Below are 5,359 nucleotides of genomic sequence, written 5' to 3' on the forward strand. Positions count from 1 at the left end.
GAGCCTGGCCCGGCCCATGCGTGCGCCCCCTGCAGAGAAGGGACCCAGGGCCAGGAGCAGGGGCCCTCCCGTCACAGGCCACCGGTGTGCAGGCTCACACGCACACACCCCACTTCCTGAGTCCCTGAGAGCACGCTTCCTCAGCCCTCATCAGCCCACGTGTCTCACCAGCAAGGGCCCCAAAAGACGGGGAAACAGGCCTCTCCTCAGGCTGGTGCTGTTTGGGACCCATGTTTGGGGTCCCCTCTGTTGTGTCCCCACATCCCCATCACTGGATGAGAGTGCCCAGTATGCGTGGCCCGGCTGAGGGGCCCCCACAAGCAGAAGCTGATTGGTCGGGGCCAAGGGTGTCCTGCAGGGACTCCCCAGCAGGGCCCTAGCAGGCGGAGGGGCCGCCTCGCTCATCCCGGTGTGAGGATGTTCTTGAGGCTCCCCTAGACCTTTCTGTTGATTTTGGTTCCCGTGGATGTGGAGACCACTGCCTCCGCGCTGCGCAGCTCCTGTGTGTTCCCCGGCACTGGCCCCGGGTGGAAGGTGCCTCTGCGGGCCAGCGGGAGACCATGAGGGCCGGGTCACCCCTCGGCCAGCATTGTCCCACCAGGAAGATGATGTGTGACGGTGACACTGCCCCTGGGAGGTGATGCAGGGCTCAGAAAGGGAACGCCTCACCTGCTGTGGGGTCCATGCCGCAGGAAGGACTGTTGGGCTAGGCTCCGGGGCAAGTGACAGGTTAATGGGACCGGGGCCCAGCGAGCCTGACTCGGCGTATGAGGGGTAGACAGACCCCTTTCCTGTGCAAAGGCTGCAGAGTGGATTCCCGGAATCTGGGGTCGTCTGGGCTTCACTTGACCTTCAGCAGAGGTCACTCGCGGGCACCTCCCTGCCATCTGGAGGGACATGGGCATTCGGCGTTTCCGCTACGGTTGTCTCAACTGCCCTGAGAGCAGGGTTTTCCGGCCCAGCCTTGCATGGCCCTCTGCTAACTCACGCCCCGGCTGGGCCTGGAAACATCTGGAAGCTGAGAGGAACCACAAGGGAGGGTTGATAGGAGAGGTGACGGGGCCCAGCATGGGTGCTCCTAGCGCTCCCCTCAGACGGCGCCCCGTGGTTCTGCTTCCGCTGGGCCCTGCGCCTGCTGGTCCTCGGAAAGAGGAAACCTGATGGAGATGCTGGGCGTGGACCGCAGGCAGGTGGAGGGACTGTGGGCGTCCGAGAGGCCGTGGGAGGCCGGGACCCTCCAGGGCGCCCTGCGGTCCTTCTCACAGCTGGGGGAGGGGCTGTCACCTTGTTCCGGGTGCTCGTCTGCCTGCCCACAGTGGCCCGGGCCGCCCCGTCGCGTGGGTGTGGGTGGGTGTGGTTTGGACGAGGGTCAGAAGGGGCAGGCCAGAGCTCCGCTGCTCCCCGGGCTCAGCTGGCGTTTCTGGGGGCCTTCGAAGGGGTGTAGAAGATGGTGGGTCAGAGCAAAACATTTGTGTGTGGAGCGTGTGCCCAAAATAGTGCCCGGAGGCTGGCACAGCAGCCCCACGTGATGGTGTGATATTCCCTGCGTCCTGCCCGGAGGGTGGCCCCGGGGCCTTCCTAGTACGTTTGCCATGCACGGGGCGCGTGTGCCTTCTCTGACGGTTTTCCTGAACGGAGAGCGGAGTGTGCCTCGCGGAGGGAGGCCAGGTGCGCGGACAGGGCTTCGTCCGGGCTCGGCCTCTGCACCCTTGAGCTGGCGGCGGCCTGCGGTCGAGCTGGCCTGGCTCTGTGACCCGGCTGTGTATTTTTAAGGAGTCACTAAAGATGAAGGCAAAAGAGAGTGGCATTTTGTGGTTTTTTAGACTAAAAAAAGAAATCCCCGCCCGGACCTGGGCTTGTCTGGGCCCCACGGCCCGTCCCTCCCACTGTGGCAGAGGGGAGAGACGGCTTGGAGTTTCGGGGCAGGGCTGAGGCCCGCACAAGGGGCAGGAGCGATCCGGTGCCCTGGTGAAACTGCGCGCTCCCCGTGTGGACACCGGTGGGGACCTCAGGGACCAGATGCTGCCCCAGGTGGCCCAGAGTGCAGCCCTGAGCCAGCCCAGGATCCCAGCCAGCTCTGGGCAGATTCTGTGACACCTTCACTCCCTGGCAAATGGCAAAGAGAAGGAGCCCCCACTATGGGGCTGGGAGACCCCTCGCCTCTGCCCTGAGCTCCTGGAGGAGCAGAGGCAGAACGCTTCCCCAGAGCGTGGCCTCCATGCCCGCCTGCTGAGCGTGGTCCACCCCGTCCCCGGGGCGACGGACAGTTCCAGAGCCTGGGGACCTGCTGACCAGGCCTGCCGAGGACTGCAGGACACGGGAGGGAGGGACAGGGGCACAGTCCTAGCTCTGCCTGAGGCTTGAGACTTGTAACTGCCTTTGTGAGTCTGTTTCTCCTCCTGGACAGGGGTGCCTAAAACCTGTCCCCCCACCCCACCCCCCAGCGCTCTGAGGACCTGGGGCCAGCAGGGGACACACGGCTGGTATCCCTGTGGATGGTGCAGCAGGGCTGTGGCCTTCTGTTGCTGAGTCTATAGACCCACACTGAGGGTTCCTTCAGAGAGCAAGTCTTGTCAGACGTGTGCCGTACTCCAGGGAGTTGGATATGGGTAATGTGAGCAACCTCCTGTCTTATAGTGCCATAAATGCCTGGGAGGGGCTGTGGGAGGAGCTGGGGGGTAGAGGGAGGGGCTGTGGGAGGAGCTGGGGTAGAGGAGGGAGGGGCTGCGGGAGTAGGTGGAGGCCTGGAAGGTCAGCGACCTGTTCTAGCCCCCACAGCTGGGAAGTGACATCCCAGGGCAGGCTGGCCAGAAGCCTAGATCCCCTTCCGCTGCCTTCCCTGTTCGGGGAGAATAATCACCAACTGAATCAGGCAACTAATTGGCTGGAAAGAAGTATGAGAACCGTGTGCTAGATTCAGCTCTGTTATAGAGCGGGGACCGTATGCCTTTTTGAAAAGAGCTCCGCAGAGAGTGGAGTGAAAGTAAGTTCTGGGGATGGGGAGGCGGGCCTGTCAGGGCGGTGGGAGTGTGCCCGGAGCCCGTGTGCCTCCGCGGCGAGGAAGGGACGCCACCCCGGGACCGTCTGGGCTTCCCCCGTGGCACCGGGGCCTCAGCAGACAGGCTCTGTCTTCTGGGTAGAAGAGCTTCTGGGTCAAGTTTTGCTGGTGGTTAAAATCAATCTCTAAAAATGAGTTTTAAGGGGCGCCTGGCTGTCTCCGTCAGTAGAGCATGCGACTCTTGACCTCAGGGTCATGAGTTGGAGCCCCATGCTGGGCTTGGAGCCAACTTAAAAAAATGAATTTTAAGTGGGAACTTGGCAAAGATCTGACTATTGGACGATTATTCTATTTAATTATGGAACATCTAGTAGCCATCCCAGGGTGCCGGGGTGCTCGGGATGCCAGCGGGACGCCACCACACAGGAGACCCCAGGGCACAGCGCCCAGTTCGCTCGGGGGCCCTGCATCCCCTCTGGCCAGCCCCCCAGGGAGCCGCTCCCACCCCTGGGCCCTGAGCGGGGGCTTCACCTGCTCACCGACATGGCATCCTTTTCCTCTGTGCCAGAGTCCCCTACGGAGCAGGAGGTCCGACAGATGTCACACCCACCAGAAGTCACGTAGGTCTGTCTGCTGTTCTTGACAATTGTGTTTTGACGAAGTCCACTTAGTAACCTTCGGCATGGAACCGTATTTTAGTAGCGCCGTCGTGGTGGTTTGACAGGTGTCCCCACGCAGTGTGTCCCGTCTGTTCACCCCGCGGCGTGGCCACAGTGTTACCCGAGATGTTCCGTGTGCCTGCGCTTCACCCCTGAGGCCGACTTACAGCTGCACGCCTGGACCCTCACGCCCGTCACGTCACCCACCCCCTTCCCTCTGGCGCCCACAGATGTGTCCTCTTAGTTGAGTCTGGTTTTCTGCGTGTTCACTTGGTTTTTAGATACCACTTGTCGGTGAAAACTAGTGTTTGTCTCTTTCTGTCCTACTTTGCTTGGCATCTACTCTGTAGCTCCATAAACGTCACTAATGGCAAGATGCCGTTCACGTTGACGGCTGAGTCATATTCCGTCCTGTATACACATCTTCCTTCTGCGTTCATCTCTCCACGGACCCTGGGGCTGCCTCTCCGTCTTCACTGTTGTCTGTAATGCTGCAAAGAGCCTAAGAATGCACGGATCTTTTCAAATTAGTGCTTCTGCTTCCTGTGGGTAAATGCCCGGGGTGGGGTCACTGGATCGCAGGTAGTTCTGCTCATGTTCTGAGGAACCCGCGTGCTGTTTGCCACAGCGACCGCACCAGCTCCCGTTCCCACCAGCAGCACTTTTAGCCACTCGATTCGTTTGACCAGCCGAGTACTATTACACCTTCGGATGAGACATGATTTAGACCCGGATAGCCCGTGCACACACAGCACACGTGTGTGCACTCATTCCCTCTGTCGGAGGGCCTCCTGCTTGGGCATCTCGCGTGCTTGGGGTGCATCCCCCCGATGCCCGGGGGAGAGCTGCTGGCTCGGGAGTTCTTGGCACATGTTGCCCAGTGGCCCCGAGAGGCTGCCGAGTGCGTCTGGACGCGGCCCCTGGTCGCTGCACTCACAGCCTCTGTCACAGCTGCCCTTCTTGGAGGTGGGGAGTCACATCTTGCTTTCAGGTGCAAACCCACATGAAGGGAAAGGAGAAGGGACTTCTGGAAGGTGGAATCACATTTGCGGAACGCAGGCCAGACCCGGGCACCACCCTGCTTCGGCTCTGCTCCGTCCTGTGGTCGGCACAGTCCTTGGACAGCGGCCACAGGGCTTGGGCGTTGGGGCTCCGCACTCACCTGCACCACGGGGGGTGGTGTTGGGGGGGCAGAAAAGGCCAAGTTTCTCCTGAGCAGGAGGGAAATGTTTGTGTCTTCTGATTAATTTCATTCCTTTGTCTTGCAAAAGGCCCGTTGAATTCTTTTTATACGCATTCCAAGATGTTCTGTGCAGTTGAAGGACGTGCATAGTTAACACGTTGTGGGGGCACCTGGGTCACTCAGTCCAACTTCGGCTCAGGTCATGATCTCACAGTTCGTGGGTTCCAGCTCCGCGTCGGGCTCTGTGCTGACAGCTCAGAGCCTGGAGCTGCTTCAGATTCTGTGTCTCCCTCCCTCCCCCTCCCTCCCAAAGATAAATTAAAATAAACATTGACGGAAATCTTAAACATGTGATTTGTAAGTCATGGCTACATAGAAAATGTACCCAAGCCCCTAAAGTCCCCTAGGCGGGTATGCGTTCTGGTTGCTGGGTCCTCTTTCTGGGCTGGAGACGCCTTCCTGAGGCGGTGCTGTTTTAGGGAGCTCACAGCTGGGAGGGGCTTCGGAGACGGTTCGGTC

Source organism: Suricata suricatta, chromosome 13 (genome assembly GCF_006229205.1).
Source record: "Suricata suricatta isolate VVHF042 chromosome 13, meerkat_22Aug2017_6uvM2_HiC, whole genome shotgun sequence".
Lineage (NCBI taxonomy): Eukaryota > Metazoa > Chordata > Mammalia > Carnivora > Herpestidae > Suricata > Suricata suricatta.